Consider the following 22,779-nt stretch of genomic DNA (forward strand, 5'->3'; position numbering starts at 1 on the left):
TGGCTGGGGCGCACTCTCTGAAGCTCTGGAGTGCTATCAGGGTAATTCCCCGCAACACGGGAGACTCATACCTTTTAAAGGTGCCACAAAGCAGCTGGCAGGTCTCTTTCCCGCCGCCCGGACACATTTGTAGCAATCCTTCTTATGACTCCCCTACAAGACTTGATTGGGAGGACGGCACGCTGTCGTGACTCTGCAGCCACAGCCCTCAATCAATCAGGAATTTATAGAGCACACTCCTCACCCGTGAGGATCTCAAGGCACTGCGGGGCGGGGACTCGGGTCATCCAAAAAGCCAGGTCTTGAGGCTCTTACTGAATGCTTACAGTGTGGGGCTTCATCTGATGCCGAGGGGGAGTTCGTTCCAGGTCTTGGAAGTGATGTAGGAGAAGGATCTGCCTCCTGTTCTGGTTCTGTGGATGCAGGGGATTTTGGCCAAGGCCTGCTCAGCGGAGCGGAGGTTTCTCTTGGGGGCATAGAAGGAGATAGATAGTCATAGGAGAATGGATCACTTGTCCTGTATTACAACCAGGGTCTGTTGAGTTGACCATCTTTAAAAAAACCCTCAATCACGTGCAGGAGTGGTGGAGTGGTATATCTTGATTATCCACTTCTGAGATCACGTGAAAGCATCATCATTGGGTCTTTTATTAAAATATGCTTTCCTCCACCTGGAGGTAGACCAACTGGTGAAAACAGTAGTGACCAGTAATCGAGTGAGTGCGAGCGAAGTGAATTTAAAATTACCTACATCTCTCAACAAAGAGGATTTATTCAGTTGGAAATGGGGCAAGGTTAAAATCAGAGCGGTGCATATATAGAAATGTTACTATTCTATACACCTGTGAATCCATGTTGAGGCATTGGGGTCCGGTGTTGTGCAGGGCTTTGTAGGTGTGTGTGAGCAGCTTGAAGGTCACTCTTTTTTGGACCGGGAGCCAGTGGAGGTTTCGTAGGTGCTGGGTGATGTGGTCTTGTTGTGGGATGCTGAGGACGAGTCTGCCTGCAGTGTTCTGGAGGGTCTGGAGTTTGTGGAGTAGAGATTTGTTGATACCGGCGTAGAGTGCGTTCCCATAGTCCAGCCTGCTGGTGATGAATGCGTGGGTGACGTTCTTCCTGGATTCAGGGGGAATCCATTTGAAGGTCTTGCGGAGTATGCGGAGGGTGTTGAAGCATGTGGAGGAAACGGCGTTGATCTGTCGGTTCATGGTGAGGGAGGAGTCGAGTATGATGCCAAGGTTGCAGGCATGGTCTGTGGGAGTGGGGGGGTGCCGAGGGCAGGGGGCCACCAGGTGTTGTCCCATGCAGACGGGGTGGATCCGAGGATGAGGACTTTCGTTTTCTCTGAGTTGAGCTTTAGGCAGCTGCTGTTCATCCAGGTTGCGACGTCCTTCACACTAGAACCTGGGCTTCTATTGGAATTCTCTAGGACATATTATCAAGCCCCTTATTGCCACTTTAGCGGCAGTTTCCTGCCGCTAAATCGGCGATAATGTGATCGCCGTTCTTGATAATATGGACCCCTGACTGTATCTGTACATTACATCCTCTACTACTGGCTCACCATCCACTCAACATTCTCTCACCACGTCAGGTCGTTCTCACTATACCACTACCCATCAAGGGTTAATCACACTACACTTCTTTATGCATGCTTTGTTAAATGTCTTCGATGCCCCTGTGGAAAATTAACTCAATACATTCCTGTTCATAGTTAGACAACAACTGTGAATCTCCCTACCCATGCCTGCTAAGCCGTCCTATGCACTTGCCACGGGTAGTAGAATGCTAGCAAATCACATAAGTTTTCCCTGCTAAGTAAATCACAGAAACATATAATATACATTCTGGGGGGGAGACCTGGAGAGAGAAGAGGTAATGGGGGAATGGAGCATTAAAATACAGTATCATCACGCCGAGCCATTTGTCAACAGAGACAGTAGCCATCCCCAGCAATACAGGCGTGGGATGTAAACCTCAATAATTAAAACCACAGAATAAGCCAAAAGTACAAGCATGCAAGTCATTATCATCATTGATACATTATGGGTATGAAGAAGTTTACCCTGGTAATTAAAAACATTTTATCATCCAGTCACACATGTCACATGTGACATATGCCCAAATGATATAGCGCGAAGTAAATTGAGGCAGATGCCTGTAGGTTCCATGAACAGGACTTACCAAATCACTAGGGATGAGGGACCTCAATTGTGTGGACCAGAACGGATGCTCACTGGTGTACTGAAGGTCCTATATGAGAGGGTCAAATAAAATAACAAGTGGAAAGATTATTGCAATGCTCCAGTCCAGCGCAAGTTAAAGGGCCAGACATGGAGGAAGTACAAGTTACTTACAGTTGTCAGTGATCCCGTCTAGCGGCCGACCTACCCCTCATATTGATGATACAGTAGTGGTGTTCCCGCATCGTGTGAGTATTTAAGTGGGTGTCTGGACTATTCAGAAACGAAAACAAAGGAATTTCGAAAGGCAGATGAAGGAACAAATGAAAATGGTTGGGCGTGCTGAAAGCCCATACAGTAGATACAGCATTTCTCGAGAGACAGGGCATGCGCGGCCTAGGCAAGACCTAAAAAGACCCAAACAGGATCCTTAACCTTGGCACCATCAAAAGAAATCACACTTTGTCTTTGTACGGAACACAAGAACAATAACACCAAAGCGATCACAGATGCACAAAAAGTCAGACACTGACACACGTTTATTCGCAAGAAAAAGTTGACAAGTGAAAGTGTAGCTCTGACAACAATGCTAATGGTCAACATGTGTAAACAGAACAAGTTCACTGCAACACCTACATATACACCTACACAGGCGTAACACTGACATGAGCACTGATACATGCAAGCAGACAAAAATTGACTGACATGCAGGATACAGACACTAAAACGCATCCACAGAAAAAAGTCATGGAACAGCTCCACACAAATAGAGAAATGCAGCCACTGACCAGGAAGGAAACATCTGATGAAAAGACATAGACTGATGAAAAATGACAAAATGATTCACAAGGATACTTGGAAACACAAAGATTGAACATTAATACTTACAATAATTTAAGACCTAAACACTGACAAACAAAAGCAAAGATAGTCAGGAACATAAAGTCGCCCTGACAAGGAGATTCTGGTGTTGGCAGTGACACCAACAAAACCCAAAAAATTGCACTGGAAGATTTATAAGCCCAGAAACAAATGAACACTGACACAGACATTGACACTGGCACAAACATGAGTATAGCTGGAAGAACATAAGTTCAAGGTCATGGACTTGTCCACAAGAACCCAAGCGAGACATGGACACAGACACAAGAACAGGAACATAGACACAATTCATGAAAATGAGTTCAACAATATGGTCATGGGGTAAATTTAGACAGAAAGAAGGACATGAAAAGAGACACTCAGGGCCCGATTCACAAAGGTAAACTTAAAATTAACTCTAAGTTTACTACTTTTTAGTATTCACAAAGGTAGGTTACTGCTAGTAAAGTTACTACTAGTAAGTTTACTAGTAGTAATCTTGCTAGTAGTAAGTTACCGTTGTTGAATAACAAAAAGTAGTAAACCTGGACTTAAGTGTAAGTGTGCTACTTTTTTGTATTTGCCAAGGTATGTTAGTACTAGTAACTTTACTACTGATAAAGATACTGCTAGTAAAACTACTAGTAGTAAAGTTACTAGTGGTAACTTACCTTTAGAAATACCCAAAAGTTGTAAATGTACACTTAGTTTTAAGTTTACCTTTATGAATCGGGCCCTGAGAAACAGGCAAGCCCTTGAGGCTAGGGGCCATGAAAATGGAAATGTCGTGCTTACAAAACGGCCTGACGTAAAATAAGATAACAACATTGCTCATATCTGGTGAGCCTGTCTGCAATTCTGTGCTCATGGTGATCAATAAGTTAGGTCTTCCATATCCTTGACACTACATCTCCTCACTTATGTCTGGTCAGCAACACTATGCGGCCACACTTATGCCTGGCCAATCAAACTACATTTCCCTGTACAAGCTCAATTAACTTGACTACATCATCTGCTCTAGTCTGATGAATTATAATACAACCCGCACCAGTGACTGTTTAAACACTGGATATCTCCTGCTCATCTCGAGTGAACATTTGCATGTCTCAATATTGTGTGAAAAATGTTGTTCTGCCATAATAGCCTATATAGAAAATGGTAAATATAAGTGCATATAGATAAGCATAGATTTCCTATTCTTATTTCCACATTCATGCATCTTGAAGATATGTATATTAATAAAATACGTAGGCATGGAGTTAAATATAGTAAATCGTCACTTTCTTATATTGTTGTACCTCCACAATACTGTTGTAGTTAATATCGTGTGTTCAATATTCTGATAGGACGAAATGTAAAGCTCAATTTTGTGGTGGAACACTCTAGCAGACCACACTTTACCTCTTTGTGCATGTATGGTCAAACCACTAGAATTCCCTGCCCATACTGAATAAACTTCTTCAAATCCCTGTCAGCTTTTAGCCAAACACCCCACAATCTCTACCTGACCTGATCAGTCCCACATGTGTGCATTCTGGCCACGCCACATCTGCGGTTTCATACCACATTCCTTGGGTATAGCAGGGCAACCATTCTACATCCCTTCTCCAGTGTCAAGTGACCTACACTACCTATTATACTCAGAACTGGCCATCCTTCACCCACATCCTTGCCCATCTCTGGAGGACTTATCAGTTGGGAGAGGTACAGAATGTGGTGGAACTAGACAGCCTTCTATCATTAGGTTCCCAAAGAGAAAAGGCTGGAGATCAGGGTCAGCATGAGAATGTCAACATTGCACATATATTTGTCAAGACAGAATATTGTGGAAATCAAGCTTACAGTAAAGTGGTTACGTCTCCTGTGGGACCTCGTATGCTGCTGTGAACATGGTTGACTATGTAGAAATTGTGCCTTGTAGCATATATCAGTCGGAGGGTAAAAGTGTGGGCGGGAACAAATGTTCCTGCATGTCGAGAAGAGCAGAGTGGACAGTGCTGACGCCACTCCAGGAGGTATGTACTGAGGATGCAAGTTGGAAAATGAAGAAAGACTGAGAGATTATGGCAGTGATGCTTCTTTACTTTGAAAGTCAGCATGTTTGGAGGAACACTAATCCAGCGTGTAGTACAACAGAGAGTGCATAGCACACACTCTGTGTCGAGACACGGATATTTTTTTGAGGTCATCATGTGACCCTCAGATACTATTTTTAGACCAGCCAAGCTCTGCCCCAGTTTTATCAAGAATTTATCTAAGCCTTTCTTTCACAGAACACTGACTGGGGACCATCCCACGGAGTCTCTAGCGGGTACGGTCTATCTCTAATCAAAGGACTCCTAAGCCAAATATGTTACTGTTATCCACGTTACAGTTCAAAGTAGTGGACCAATAGGAGTAATGAGGTCATATTTTCTGAACCAATATCAAGTGGGTGGTATATTTTACTGCCAGATCCCAACCAACAACTGTTGGTGGATTCTACCATGTCCAAGTTCTACAGAGCTAATGTCTGTCCAACAGAATTAAATAAAAGTGCAGCTTTTTCATTTGATATATTTGCTCGCTTACCTCAATTTCCTCTTTGAGAGCCCTCCACCCGAGATGATGGTTCAAATTCTCACATGAATCCCAAAAGTCTGCAGGCTGGAGTTTTGCAGGATAATATGGGTATTGTTAGCACCTACTGAACTGTACTTTGGGTAGGTTACTAAAACACCTAATCTAAGCTTAGCCAGCTTCCCCGCTGAACAGCAGAGCCAAGAAAGAGCAAAGGAATGGATCCTCTTGAGTGGTATGTGCTAACAACCTTAGGTACCAGTTCAATAGATACTTGCCAGTAACCCTGTATCGCATGTGTCGGCAAGCATCCTTCCAAAATCTCCTCTGTTGACTGCAAGTCTTCCTCAGTGATGTTGTATTTTTTTATATATAGCAAGGTGACCTCCTTGGCTTTCATTGTTGGCAGAGTGATGGTCCTTTCTGACCCAATGCTGTTTTCCTTTGTTATCCCTAGATTTTGAGCACAGGCCCACCCTGCCAGCTGTGTATATTTGAACATTGACATCTAATTATGTTGTGCAGCATGCCCTCCCATGAGCACAGTTTACCTTCCTGCAATAAATCTCCCCAGGTGGCATAATCTGGAGCCCCTACAGGAATATTGAGAAGAGCACCCATGATTCCAGAGTACCTAAACTAAGAGTCCCAGATGGCTGGTAATTGCTAGAGTATGGAATGCCGGTGGCAGTAAGTTTTATTTCATGCTATTTCGTAGCTCCAGCTTTCAATGTTTTCAGGTATCATTTTATTGTACTTAGGTAGAGAGAAGTTGAATAGGAAACCCCATTCACCACATGCTGAAAGTAAGGGAACAGGCGATTGTTCCAAGTCTTCTTGGACCATAGGATCTAAGTCGCCCTGAAGTTCTCTAACTGAAGAGCACAACAGAGCATCTGTAGATCAGGAAGGGCTAGTCTGCCATTACTATATGGTCTGTGCAGTTTTTTCCATGATAGCCGAACACCTCTTGAGCCCTCACATAAAACTGATAAAGTCACCCTGCATCCTGTGGATAACTTCCTTATTGGAATAAAGCTATATATATTTATATATACAAAAAGGAAAATTAATTTCCTCAAGCAGATTTGCTCAGGATACCTTCACGGGTGATCGTATGCTTTACAAATGCACATAACATGACATACCATTTGCTCAACATTTATAGTAAAATGCAAGTAAACACACTGAGCCATTAGTGGTTTTATTTGACTAATGACTCTTTTCATATTTGTGGAAGACATAACATTGAAATCCTGTGTTATCTGGATGTCCAAATATCTTTTTTCACTTACTATTTGAAGAGAAGAAAACTCTGAATTCCAGATCATCATGAAGGTTTTTTTTATATTCACTTTATAGTCAAATATTTCACAGTATTCTTCAACCATTTAATTCACACTTGGGACAGCCTGGGCAACATATTGCTAAGTCATCAGCAAAGAGGGCAATGTTGCTTTCAAATCCCATGCATTTAAGAGGTAGGACACCTACATCAAGTCTTCATTTTTGTGAGCTATTGTGTCGTACTGTAGATTTTATTCTTCATAATGGAAATAATAATATATATTTTTTTTGTTCTTGCTACGAGGTCTATACGAGGAAGCACCTATATATATGTGTATAATTGTGTATCATTCACTTTGAATTACTCAAGCAATTGACTGGCTGTTTGTTGTAATGTTTGTTTCGTATTACGAAATGCCAATAAAAACAAAAATTAAAAAAAAGTCTTCTTTTGTGCTAAAGGTTCTATAATATATACATCAAAGAGAGCTCGTTATTGACGGCAATCTTGTCCATACTTCTGGATACGTGGAAATCGGCCGTCAGGTGTTTATTGATACAGCTATTTGTATGTAGGAACTCATACAAGGTTTGGACAACATAGATTAGCCTCTTCCCAGACCCAATTCACCCTATCAAGGGACTTGGCAGCATCTAATGTGAACACAGCCGATGGTACGATTGTGTTACAGCCACATCTATGCTGCGTATTATTGTGTGTGTTAATTCTCCAAGCTAACTATTGGGGCTGACGCCCCTGTAATTTTTTGGACTAATGACAAATAAGCACAGGTATAATCATCTCTTAGCAAGAACCCCCGAGAAGCATTTATAGTCAAGGTCAAGGAGTGATGTTTTCCTAATTTTACCGGATCCTTATCAGGTCTCATTTTACAGGATCGTTCTCAGGCTTTATATATTAGAAAGATAGTTGCCTGTGACCATGAGATCAGGGCCCTTTCCTTCATAAGGTTTGAATTGAAAAGCTTAGACAGTATTTGTACTATGTGGTCTACCAGAAATGTACACCTCTTATGACATCCCATCGGGAACCACAGCAGTGCATTTCTTCAATTTCCTAATGCTTTCCTACCTCTAGCGTAGTCGTGGCTCTTTCTTGAGCTTCGTGGTGAGCTTTTGTAGGTTGCATGAGATTCAGACTGTCTACCCCTTGTTAACTCCCTGCCTGCCTGGGCAAAGATTTATTTTTCACATCTATTAGACATAGCAAAGAAATATTATTTTGATCCGGCTACTGTCATCAGTCTTTGTATTGCTTTCAGGGTTTTTAATTCCAGATAATATGTATATAAACTGAGCCAGTATTATTTCTCAGAAAAATTATTTGTATCTAATCTTAGTTGCTCCATTGCAAATTAATTCAGAAGCAGCTTTCGATCCGGAGTTCACCTGTTCTGTGCTGGTGAGGTCCATATTCTTAATGAAAGGTTCATCCCAGGATGAGCAGAAAGAAGCACAGCGAAAAGTTCAATTTCCTCGACATCTGCCCCAAAGTCCTTTCTATTAAATAGTAATGCAGTCTAGAAACTGCCCATATATTTGGGAATTAAAATATTGCCTCTTCTCCCTAGATTATTCCCCTACCATGTCTTACATAAATTGTACTATTGCATTAAGGAGCGATAAAGTACTTGACACCTACATATTCTACTGTATGGTGTGGAAAGAGATCGATGTAGAATTTCACTAAAAATAGCTTTAAAGTCCTCTGCTACCATATGGGTGACTGAGGGCCATATGTAGGTAGCATCACATTTACCGATTCATAAATACCGAATTTTACCGATTCGGTATTTATGAATCGGTAAATGTGATGTAGCTAATGATTCGGTAAATTTTACCGAATCGGAAAAATTCGGTAAATATGAATCGGTATTTACCGATTCGGTAATGGGGCATACCTTCCCATTGATTCCTTTGGGCCTGAAGGCCCATAGGAATCAATGGGAAGCCAGTCACCATTACCGATTCGGTAAATACTGATTCGGTAATGGGGGGAGCAAATACAAGGGTGGCAGGGTGTCACATTGACACCCTGTTGCACCCCTGATTCTTGCATGTGTGCACATGTGGCGCACATACATGCCCTAAGGGCATGTATGTCTGCCACATGGCACTCTTACATCTGCAAAATATTGCGTTTTGCAAGGTATTCGTTATTTATCACCAACCTGTATTTGGTGGTAAATAACAAATTCTAATTCCTACGTATCACTCATTTGAGTGTTTCCTACATCTCATTTCAGTATTCGGTATTTACCGAATCGGTATTTTTACCGAATCGGTATATTTACCGATTCGGTAATATTACCGATTCGGTAAATACCGAATACTGAAATGATGCCCCCTACATCTCAACTAGCTAAATACCGGTCGGTAACGGGATATTTACCGAATTTCGGCCGTTACCGACCGGTATTTAGCTTCCTACATATGGCCCTGAGTGTTTAAATAGCTTACTAAAGAATGTCTGCAGTGTTCTTGAGCCATCAACGCTGGATTCATATTATGAAGCAATAGTATATTTAAGGTGATCCACCTGGACTTGAGTTCTAAAAAATAATCTTAATGATTTTTCCGGTCCCTGCTCTGTGATAGGGGCAGGAGGACTGGTTAAATGAAGTTGTCTTACAACATGGATTTTGCTATACTGATCGGGTTCTGTATTGTTCTTGTGGGCACCTTGCTGGTGCCTGGTTGCTCATTCCTAAGGTGATTGCCTTCTGTGATAAGACTCATATTTCACTTCAAAACCTGTAATGTCCCTTTTATAGCAATGGGCAACACTTCACGGTGCTATGTTGCACCACCAGCTGTCAGTCTTACTTGCAGATCACTTACCATGAACAAGCTTTGGATTCAGTACAATTTCCTGGCACATTACAAGTACTCTTTTTATCTTGAGCTCTGTGTAACACATTATCTTACTATAAGATTGAGACAAAGAGAGTAATCATTATTTGTATCTCGCAGGAAGAGCCTGGGAAGAAAATGGAATCATGAGCAGTTTTTTTTTGGCCAGTATGCCTGACTGATGGAGAAAAATCTCTTGGCTGCAAGGGAATCCATCAGCTTCCTTGTATCTCAAAAATATAACTGTACCACATACATAACTACAAATGTCTCAGCAACCTCCTCTTTTCTTGCCACTGTTTCAACCACAACGGTGCTCTACCACAACATCATGCTCTTAATTACGATCGGCAACAATATTGACGGCAGATATTGACTCCAAATTTCAAGTTAAAGTATATATAGGTATAGATATAGTCTCAAGGTACATAGATGTGGAGTTAAAAAGAGTAAATTAAAACTACATCTGTATGTACCTACCTTGACGATATAGTGGTAGTTGATATTATGCACTCAAGATTGTTGCATGTCGATAGTTTGTCACTCGATAATGTGACTTGAAATCATCAACCATGCTACTTCCCTTTCTGATAGTGGCCAATCACCATGTGACCTGCTCATGTCTAGTGAATCAGTCATACTACAACACTCTGTTCAAAATAATAAATTAAACCACAAATACTGTTTCCTTTCCTTAGTATTCAAGGCTTTTTTGCCACAATGAATGTTCAAGAATAGATATTGTAACTTCCAAAATTTCTTCTCATGTATCTACCACACACCCAAACATTATTACAAGTACCTTGTTTTATTCTTATACTGACCACGAAAATGATCCTTAATAGAGTCCAGTGGAGAGTTAAAAAGTAAAACATGGTCCCTGTTATCTCGCAGGTGCCTGAAATTTGACAGAGTCGGCGGCAGAGAGCAGAGAGGTTACACTGCCAGTCGCCTTAGGAGTATGAGGGATCTATATGTTTTTCAGCTGACTTAGATTGACGTACAACAAATTGATGAGATTGCAGTTCTTCCACTGTGATACATTGATAGACTATAGACGGTCATGAAGAAGTTGGGGCGTATATAGGATCGTTCCACTGAAATGTATCACAACGGTTTTAATTTGTATAGGAAAAGAGGAACCCCCTAAGATATGTAAGAGATCCAAGAGAACAGGGGGAAATAACAATTATCAATCAGAGAAACTCTTGTCTCACCTACAATTATTTACTAAACGGCCTCCCTGAGGCTCATGTTGGAAGCAGGTGTATCATAAACCACTCGGGCAAGGTGCTTATTTAAAAAAGGTTATATCTGATTTTTATTTTCTTAGATCTTCATAATATATTTTTGGGGAGAAAAGGTTTTTTTAAATATACAAGAAACTTTCTTTTTCGAATATATAAAAGCATGAATTCATATGATTACCACTGAATCTATGATTAAGTGCTTATCAACTTATACATCAGGAGTTCCCTGGCTAAACATATGTTGTTTTGTGTATGATTGTGTGGTGTGGATGAGACGTTTATGGCTGGTTAGTATGATTGATGGATGTTTGTGCATGAGGTCAATGGTAATGTATTTTATGATGATATTCATTGGAGTGTAATTGTTATTATGTTATTGTTTGTTTCGTAATTTTTGACATTTTGTCTTTGATGTATTAACACAAATAATTTTTGTATCATGTTTGTCTAATTGTTAATCATATGAATTCATACTTTTATATGTTCAAAAAAGAAAGTTTCTTGTATATTTAAAAAAACATTTCTCCCCAAAAATATATTATGAATATCTAAGAAAATTAAAATCAGATATAACCTTTTTAGGTCTCGCCTGACCCAGCGCATGCGCTGGTCTGGCGAGACTTGTTGTGAGGGCTCCAAAAAGTGCTACCAGGCCAGCCTAGAGCTACAGTGCATGTGCACAGGCGCGCGCGACGCGCTTTACCGCGATTACTTTCACTTTCGCGGCCACACGGTCGCTTTGCATAGCCAATAGGTCTCGCTATTGGGACCTTATAAGTATTTAGTTATGCAACTGTTGCATGGCTAAACACTTATAAGGTCCCAAAGGCGAGACCTATTGGCTATGCCAATGCTTGTTTAAATAAGCACCTTGCCCGAGTGGTTTATGATACACCTGCTTCCAACATGAGCCTAAGGGAGGCCGTTTAGTAAATAATTGTAGGCCAGACAAGAGTGTCTCTGATTGATAATGGTTTTAATTTAAATCTAAATTAAACCACACCTCAATGGCCATAACTGGAGCACCACACTACAACTCCTTTACCACAGCCTTTGATCCTCTATGTCCCTCCTCAACCAAGCTTTGGCAGCAACATTAAAACCAATTCCCACAGCAGATTAACCACATTGCACCTTTGCGCTCATAGCTGTCATCCAGTGAATATCTCTGCCCCTGGCACCATTTACACTACACGCTTCCTGACCAATCGCACAATAACAAATCATCCTATTGTAACTATACTACAACTACTACCTATCAGTAGTTAGACAGCTAGTCCTCCTCAGCCAGCTAGTCCTCCTCTTTAATGATGATAATTCAAAATACATTCGCTGCTGACTTCCTGTAAACCATGCTTGGAGCGGCACCTGCCCATCACTCATCAACAGTACAAAAACACAGCTCTCCTGCTTGCAAAACCAAACTAAACCACCTACACATTGTCAGCCATATATTATACAAAAAAGACTACATGATCTTCCCATTGTATTAACCACTACACTGAATGAATGACCGTCTCAATAGCCGTTAGTCACCATATAACACTAACCCATGACTAGCCAATCTCAATGCATGGGTGGGCACGTAGCTGATAACCCCCTCCTTAAGGCCAACCCATGGTTAGTCAACCATGTTACACCTTCAGGCCATGGAAGTAAACCGTAATGTGCTTCTCTGAAATTGTTATTTAATGATCCACACACTAGGCATGTCAAGTCAATCAAACTATCTATATATTGCTGTAGATAGCCAACCACACTACACCACACCTCTTGTCTGGGGAACCACAATGCACCTCCTCCCTGTCCATGGCCATTCCATGATTCTTTATTACGTTATCCTTGGAAAGTTTACCAGATGGGACCCCTCTGTCTATGTCTAAGTAATCTCTTTACATCCCTCCGCAAGGCCAAATACACTGTATACTCTTGTACGGTCAACCACGCTACAACTTTAGCCCATGTTTAATCCACCACAGACTCCTCACTTCAAGATGATGATGTCTGGTGAAACAAAATGTAACTGGGGCAAGACACACTTTACCTCCATAAGCATTGCAGGTGAACTGCATTAGACGCTCACTGCAAATCATCCAGTAAATGGCCAGGCAACCATACTACAACCTCCCCCAAGTGCTGATCAAACACACAACACCGCTGCTCATACCAGGTGGAAGGTCTTACACATCTCTTCCTACATTTGCTGATTCACTCTATGTTCATCCCCAATCTTGGCCTGCCATGAACGCCGCTATACTCTTTGATTGCCAATGACAAACCATTGTGCACACCCCTGCCCATATGTATTGGATGCCCACTGTCCTGGCAATGCCTGTGGAATCACACCACACACCCTTTGCTATGAATAGTGAGTCGCTGTCCCTGCCCATAGCCAGTAAGCCACTCTCCACTCCCTCTCTTTAATCAGAAAATCCCCACACACCCTCAACCCATCGATGAGCACCACAACACTCCATGAACAGGTTATCACTCAACACCCTCTGCTTAAAAGCGGTAAACCACACTGCACCCAATCCTATGGTGGTTGCCCACACAAAACACCAAGACCAACCACCCATACTACCCTTCACTGGTCACATCTGCAGAGCACCACAGATTACTGTCCATGGCTGTGGAACCTGTATACACCCCTGCGAAGACTCATCAAAGAACACAAACTTTCTGCCAGTTCTATCACCCTGCGTCATCTTCCCACTTATTAGCCAAGGTTTCCTCTCCTGCCTCTCACTGACCAGTCGATGACACAACACGTCTCTGTCAAAGACAGGACGGCCATCTTGCATCTCTCTGCCCCACACCCGGCCAACATTTCTTCGTTTTACTGCCCCAATGCTAGCCAAACCAGTCACCTTTCCCTGCTACCATCATTAATGGCAAGATATAATTCTCTAAAAGAGTGACCAGCTTCCCATTCGTGTTGCCCTCACATGGACTCGAAGCCCTCTGACCATTAGCTGTTAAACCCTCCCCCACAAGGCAGCTCAGTGGGTTGGATACTGCTGTATGTTCCTGTGTGTAATGCTGAGGTCGCAGGTCCGAGTCCCGCAGGGGAAGCTCAGCCTTGGCAAACAGCATTAGAAGCCCCTATAATTTAAGTTCACTTCGTGGAGTCCTTATATATAATGTGTGTAATGTTCCTGTGTGTGTTCCTTCCATGCCTGAACAGGAGAACACACAAGCTGGTATGAAGCTCTTCAGAAAGCGCAGACACTTTATACCCAGGAGAGGATTATAAAACACCACTGGTCAATACCAAATACGAAACTTGAAGTGAGGGGATGGCGTCCCTCCTTCCGACACGTTTCATTAGACAAGTGACACACACAATGGGCCAAGCATTGAATTTATAATTACCCCAGCTGAAAACCCCCTATCTCATTCGATATTTTGGTGCTGCGCAGAAGCCGGGCCCTCGTCAATAATACACAAAGTAGGAAACCTAATCCAGGCGGCTCGAATGTTTAATTCATCATTATGCCAGCTAATTGGGAGGTGATTATATGGTAATTGCTCATTAGCGGTGTATATTTATCGCTCTACCTTATGTCGAGGCCCTGGGAATTGTGTGTAGCCGCTTCTCCTGTTTCAGGGCTAGGTTTCAGGGGCCGGCCGGATCGGGTGCTGGCGCCTGACGTCAGGTCCAGCAGTGCAGTGCCACCGGGCGCTATAAATACCGCGGCCCCAGCCGGGCAGGGTCTGCACCCTCTGAGCCCTTCGGACGTACGTACGACTCTGCAGCACGCCGCATCCACCTCCTCCATGTGTGCTCTCCATCAGATGCGGTGTTCATGCAGCGTACATAAGTGCCTGCTCTCTTAAACCCTTCTTTTTCTCGCCTCTTTCTTTTTTCGCATTCCCTTTCCGTGTCGTATGTTCTTTTATTTAGTTTTTTTTCTGTATTTTCCTTTAAGTGTTTGGTTCGTTTTCATTTCTTTCTCCTTGCTGTATTTTGCTTTTATTTCTATCGTTCTTATTTCGCCTTCCTTCTTTCCCTTTTTTCCTTGCGTTTAATTATATCCTTCCTTTGCTTTATTTGTATGTTTCCTTTATTTTTGCTCTTTTGATTTTCTTCTTCTTTTTCCTAGCTTATGATTGTGTCTCGTTTCTTTCTCCCTTTACTCGTTTCTCTGCTTGTCTCTCCTTCTCTATTTCGATCTTTTTACATTTCATTTTCTCTTTCTGTCTTTCTTCTGCTGTAACTCAGTATTGCGGGCAATATGTGTAACACACCTAAGGAATTGTTAATTGACATATTACGTCATTTTTCTATTTATTTGTCTTCTTGTTCTTGTTCTATCTTTTTCTTCTTCTTTTTAGTCTTCGTCTTCTAGTCCTCTCCTAAAACTTATTACTAACCATGTCAATGATACTCATTTTATCAGCCTCGAAGGATGAAAGGCTGAACATACATTTACATGTGTATGTGAGTGCATAATTTGTACACGTTTCATGTTTAAACCATGTAGCTGCTTTTGAGTTATGTTTGTGTATAAATATATATTTAAGTTTTATAACGTATATGTACTTGTACAGTTTGTGCGCTATCGATTAACGTATTTACAACCTTCTGGATTTTATCCGACAGGCACCTTGCAAGCCGGAAATATTATCTCAATGCTGCTGGAAACATTACAAGTCTCAGAAGGCAAGGTGCTGGGGGACAACAAGTTGAGTTATTGTGTGACACCTGGCATGAAGGGTTCTAGCATTTATATCTTAGGGTGGCTGTTTTTTTATTTTTTATTTACTTGCATGAGGTGTGCTCCTGGGAGTACTGACACTGCAGTTCATCGGTCTTTAGGGAGATCCTTAGACCTGGCACTTAGTTTCGGCAATTCTTCTTTTCTTTACAATATACAGAATTAAATTGAATCTTATTTTGACAAAACCCAAGCCTGCCGCAACAAAGGAGTGGACTGTGTTTGCCCTGAACTGTTTGACATGAACCGCATCCACTTACATACATACCCCTTTTCAGTTAAATAAAACATATTATTACCAAATCCTGATTTTTTTTTAAAACCAGTCATATAGATTAATCTGAATATTAACATGTGACGTACAGACAATGCTCACTCACACCAACGTAGCAGGTGCAGTGCCCAATGAGCTGCCTTCCGGGTTATATCGCGAGTATACGACGATATAACTAGTGCTGAGCGATTCGAGACAAGGGCACAGGAAGTACTTTGGATCTGCCCACGTGGACGGAAGCCAGGGCCAAAGAAGGGTTGAACCATTTCGGAGCATTGTAAGTTTTAAACACTTGCATGTGCTGTTAATACCAGCAGGAAGTGTTGTCAGAAGTTCGATGAAACTGTTTCTTCAGCTCCTGTAAGTGCCTCTGTTTACGAAGGCTTGGTAGAGCTTCACCCTTGTGTGCCTCTCCTGCTGGCGCCTGAAATATTCCTTCCCGTGCTTCGACTTGAGGTGTCTTCTCAAAGTCAAAGTGCTGATGGGGTAAAGTGCTCTCCCTCCCTGCTCCGCTGCCGCATTAGGATTAGGGTACGCCTCCTGGCATTCAGCTTTTTCCCTCTCCTGCGATGGCTGAAGGTCTTCTAGGGATCCAGCCTCTCCCAGCAGCAGATTCAGAGGAAGGCCCCGCAGTGCCTTGATGCGCGCTGTCTGCCACTGCAGAGCTGGGAAACAGCAGCCATGCGAACTCCTAACTGCTCAGGTCTTCTGCTCCAGGTAGACGTGCCGCTTGCTGCTATGACACAGCCACTATGTGAGGTGGTGGAGGGCTACCTGAACTCTTAGCTAATCTGAAGCTCTGAATGCTTTAATGTGGAGAGCAATGGGACCCTCACTACGAATGCCACACCAAAAACCAGCTTCAGGCCAGGCTTTAAGAGTACGACTTTATGAGGCCACATTGCATTTTTTACATTTTAAACAGTCCCAAACCGTCCCAAATGAGATGCAGAATAATTTTTGGGGACCTCAGACCAAAATGTCCTATTGTGGTACACCACTGTCTTCTCAGTACCAAGACCACAGACTGTGGACCCTAAACACAGTAGGCATGTGCCTGTTGGGATCATCAACCCTAAAAGACTTAACAGACCCCAAGACATAAACTTGTTTTATTTTAACATTCAGGGGAATTTGAAGGTCGACTCACTTATGGCTGGGATTGCGACCATCCTTCCCCTTTGCAAGGTCTTTTTATTTTATTTTGTTTTTGGGCCACATGGACTGTGGCTGTGTCCTCTAATGGTGGCCTGTCCTCTAATGGTGTCCTCAAGAGACATTTGAGATGCCATCAGTAATGTCATCAATGATGTCATTTAATATGTCATGTATGATGTAACGTGTGAAGTCATAAGCAGTGCACCAATGGCAGTGGCACAAGTTATAGTTAGCTCAATAAACTGTAACTGATGAATTTCATTGTTTTTTTTTGTTTTTAAATGTTAGTTTTTGTATTATTTTAACCCCTACTATGACATAACTTTAACCTTTGGTTTTTCATTGATTTTCAACTTTTGTTTAACATAAGCTAAAATCTTATTACCTTACCAAACTATAGCGTCACCTTAACCATAATTAAATATGTTATACAATTAAGACATAAATAATTAATAATTTAGAGAAAAACATAATTTTAGGCAAAATAGTGTGCAGGCGCATACCAGTTGAAACAGTGCCAATCCAAAATAATTGATCCTAAAATTGTCATCCTGCATTATGGAAGTTGAAATTGTAACACACACCTTAGGAAGTCACATCAAAGTACAATGGAATACTTGCGAAGCGTTTAACACTAGACCCCGGGTCATATTTACAAGGGCATTGCGCCATTGGAGCATGACTTTTTAGGATGCTCTGGTGGTACTACGCCCTGCTCCATAGTTACAAAGCTGCGTCAAGCCACTTGCCATGGCTTAACGCTGCTTCGTAAACATCATGCCTTTTCACACAGATATCTGTGTTCCACCACAACGCCATTGCTTTTTGGCACTGCCGCAGATTTACAAGGATGTGTAAATCTGAGAAAGCGTGAAAAAAGAATGCCACTGAATAGCAGGCATTAGATGCACACAGCGAGGAGAAATATTTTTATTTCTCCTCATTTTTGCTCTTTCAAAGTGTGCTGCATTCAGCAGCACACATAGAAGGAGCAAATCACCTTTACAGATTCTTTATGAGCATGAAGGTGTCTCTTCCTGCACATAAACAATCATTCCTGCAACACAGACACCCTTGAACCATGGTGCAAGGGTGCCAGTGTTGCAGGGATGGTTCCCTGCAATGCAGACACCCTTGCACCATGGCGCAAGTCTGCCTGTGTTGGTGCTAAGCAGTTTTTTATCAACAGTGCAAAAGAAAACACAGGCGTGCGCTGTTTTTGTGTAAATACGGCACATTGCTAAATCTTTTTATATGACGCACCCCTGCAAAATTGTTGGCAGCGCTGTGCTGCGCCATTTCTTTGTAAATACACCCCCAGGTCTCTGAAGCTGCATACATGACCTGGCCCATAGTAAAATACAAAGAGCACAAGGGACCTCTAAAGTGCAAAAGCCTGGTGCATATTATCCTCTTCTGTGCCCATGACGAGATAGTCTCGTCATGGAGCACGGTTGCGCTGTGCTCATGACGAGACTATCTCGTCATGAACCCCGCCCGCTAATGTAACGCCCGGCACAGGAGGGGGAAAGGGCGTGGCACTGAAGGGGTTAAAGGCAACCATGAAGAGTAGTGCAGGTACAAAACGAAAATGAGGACTGCACGCCAGACTTCCCTCAAACAGACTTTCTAAATATGGACAGGGAAACCACACGAGTAGCGGCCGATCTGAACACTTTCAGTTGACGTGTAGCTCCAAAGACATTTTCTGCAATTTAAAACCACTTGTCCTTTACAGCAGGGTTTCCCAAACTGTGGTCAGCGGACCCCCAGGGGTCCGTGACACATTCCCAGGGGGTCCTCAGGCCGCAATTTTAAAAGCACAACAAAGTTCCTTGTAGAATTAGCAGTTTTCCAGCAACAATAAAAGTGTCAAGATAACCTCAGTGATTGATGTACCTGCTGGAGAGAGATGAGTGTTTTGTTCAGTGGAAGCTTTGACTTATCTAATGTAGCACAGAGGGTTAATATGCCTACTGCAAAGAAAGTGTACCATGCATTTAAAAAAAGTGTTTCATGTGCATAGGTTAGTTGGTTATTGCTTTTGTCAGAGAATATTGTGTTACTGTGCAGTTCATAAGTGACTATCGTAATCTAGCACAGTGACCTATTAACTGTCATCACAGAGCTGCTTGCAAACTGCATGATACAAGTTAGAAACCTATGTTTTTTCTAAGTCTTTCATTATCCTGATGCTGCTAAAAAGGTTTATTTGTTTGGAAATACATTGTAATTGTTAAAGTCAATGCTAACCACTGTGTTATGTTCTGAATCCTGAGTTTGTGCTTCTCCAGACCAAGAACTCCTTAAAAATGCCTACCAGTATGAATGACATGTGAATCCTACACCTTGTAGTCGCATTTGCCTTATGTAACATTTTCTATACACTGATTTACACGTATGAATCATTGTCTCTTTGGGGCAGATTTACAAGGAAAGTGACTGTGTGTGCCGCAAGCCATTTGGCTGCACCGCACTGAGCCACTTTCAAAGCACAGGGATGAAACATATTTACAACAATATGTCGCATCTCTGTGCTTCCCCCTGCGCTGGGGCACAAGCTGCTGCCATGGTGCAAGGATGCCTGCGTCGTGGGGAGATTGTTTAGGGTTTTCAACTTCTAAGTGTGCTGCATTAGCACACATAGAACTTGCAAAAAAGTCATTGTTTTACTGATTGTTTATGTGCAGGAAAGGGACACCTTCCTGTACATAAACAATCACCAGAGGTGATTTCCTCTTTCTATGCGTGCTGCAGAACGCAACACGCATAGAAAGAGGAAAAAAACGAGGAGAAATAAATACATTTCTCCTTGTTGTGCCTCGCTATGCCTCTGCTGGGGAGGCGTAGCATTCAGACACATTTCCAGATTTACGATTTCTAGTAAATCTGGAAATGTGTCTGGTTTCATGGGTGTTGCGTGGGAACACCCACAGCAACACCCATGGAACACGCCTTTCACGCAAAGTGCTGTGTGCAAATGGGCCATATTTTCAAGACCAGGAAAAGTCACGCAGGGTGGCTTTTCCTGTCCTTGAAAATATGGGGCACTAAAATACGCCACCGGTGCGTCACTTTTTGTGACACACCCGTGGCACAAGGGGCTTGTAAATCTGCCCCTATATGTGTGTGATGTAAAGTGCTCTGACATCCTACAATGGTATGATAGATGCTATAAAACAAATGAAATACATGTGACAGAGGGGCTATGGAGAGATGAGAGGCACTTTTGAAGGGTGATAATAAGGGAATCATTGAAGAACCCAAACAAAGATTGTCGTATACTGGTGCATAGTAAGGTCATCATTTACTATTCTTTAAAAGCTGATACAATAATGATAAATTTGTTGTAGAATGCACCATTGTTTCCTAACTTTTCTTGGGAGGAGAGCCTCCCAAAACCCCCTTTGTAGTGGTCAGATGGTGTGCACTGTATGGGGACTGGTCTGAAAACATTTGCCAGGGCTGATTTGGGTTTCCAGTCTGGCCGTGGCAGGAGCCTTGTACTGCGAAATAAAACAAACCATTTAAAAGTTAGTCACGGAGATGCAGCACTAACCTTCCCATTTTTTGCAAATTCTTTCAATATAAAACACTAAAATCCCTAGTAATTTGAGTACTTGTTTTGTGTACACACGTGTGTTCATTGTTTTAGAATTACTGTTTTAATGTTTGAAATTTAAATCATACAAATTGCTTGGGGGTCCCCGGCTTCCAGTGGTGACTCAATGGGGGTCCTCAGGAGTCAAAAGTTTGGGAACCACTGCTTTACAGGGTTTCCGGCATGTTTTGCCCTAAATGTGCCCTTTGATTCTGGCATGGTGTTCCCGATTTCTGAGGGCGGTATGGAATTAATATGGGTAATATTTGAGCCTAGTTTGTTCAGTGATGTGCCTGTATTGTATTGCTGATATCTAGAAGACGACTACTGCCACCATCTTCAAATGGTAATGCCCCACCCAGTCACAATCACCACAAGTCCATGTACTGAGAACAGCACACGCCACGACCTGTTGGCACCACGACATGCCTAACCCTTCGTGTACCGAAACGCACGGAGTGCATCTACATGGGCACTCGTAATGTGCACAAACCTTTATTTAATAGTGTATGGAGGAAAAACTAGGGCAGCGAACATGTGCACAAGTTAAGCACAAACTCCTCTCTCATTTCAGAAGCATATATACAGACCATTAATAGAAATAATGTAAAGTTGTGACTATTTGTAACTTTATTGTAGTAACTATATAGTAGGAGCCTAACCACAGAGGGCAGCCAAGCTCTGTACACAGGAGAAGGCTGTGTAGCTAACAGGTGAGGAGGATACGGGGCATGCAGCCACGCCTACAATGACGCCTCGGGACAGCAAATGCAAACAATGAAGAAACACAGTGTGTGACATTTTCCAGGAATCCCAGGGCACACTGGGTTAGTGGCTCATTTTGTGAATATATTACAAGGGCGGCTCCTCCATTGAAGCAGAGGAGAGTCACTTCATTTAAATGCCCCCAAAGGCCCAGAGATTAAAAATGAAATGGTAATTTATAACCATTTAATTCTTAATCCACCTGTCCCGAATAGAGTGTCAACACGGGGCGGGCCTGCTGAGTGGCACCAGCAGCAGGGAGGAGGGTTGGCTGTCTGTGCACTGTTTAAAGTGTGTGTGTCTCCTTGGCCGGCCATCTTGAGACTGCCTGCCACACATGCGCACTTTTAACCTCTCAACCCAGCTGTTTTAAGACAGCTGGGTTGAGAGTAATTGCAGGCCTCCAGTGCGATGTGGGAAACTGAGATAGGTTGCTCCCTCCAATCAGGGCGCTGTTCTCATGCTGTGAGCAGCACCAGGATTGGTCAAGTCAGTTGCAGCATCCAGTTCCAGGTCCTGAGACGAAAGAAGAGGTCCGGAGTGGAGGATGTCATGCTGGTGTTTTATGTTTTTTAATATTATTTGCTCGTGCATGCCGTCCCCCCCCTAGATATCACCCCCCATTGGAACATAAGTGCCTTTTACCTCTGGTGTCATGCGGCTTTATGATAGTATCGACTCCAAAGTTCAGCACTAAGTACACTTCTTTAGCACTTGCCTCTCAGGATAGCAAGGTTGAGTAGTGCAAGGCTTACTCAGAGAGGTGAACTGGGGTTAGAAACTGAGCACTTAACATCGTATTCTATGCCGACCAATGTCCAGCCAGTGCTTTTACTTGAGCAAGAACAGTGTTTTACTTTTAAACACAACTGTGCACAATTACCAGAGGTCACTTCAAGCACGATTAACTGTGGGCACTTCAAGTGGTACACCAGTATTTTGAGTAATAATCACAATGATTTTGTTTACCAACGTAGGCTGATCCACTAGGACAAGCGTTAAGTGATAAACTAATGCAAATTGCATCTTAACCCTCTTGGGGAAATTTCATAGACACTGTTCTTGAGGAGCTCCTGTAGCACCAGAATTGTGTCAGATCTGTACCAAAAAAGTAAAGATTCTCCTCCTTCTTGGAGTCACAATTTCACAGTACTTTTTATGGCCTTTGGTGTATGTGAGGCACATGTTTGGTTTGCAAATGCTGGTGTCAGCAGGGGCGCTGGTGCAGTTCAGAACACAAAATCTC

The sequence above is a fragment of the Triturus cristatus genome, chromosome 1_2 (genome assembly GCF_964204655.1).
Source record: "Triturus cristatus chromosome 1_2, aTriCri1.1, whole genome shotgun sequence".
NCBI classification, from domain to species: Eukaryota; Metazoa; Chordata; class Amphibia; order Caudata; family Salamandridae; genus Triturus; species Triturus cristatus.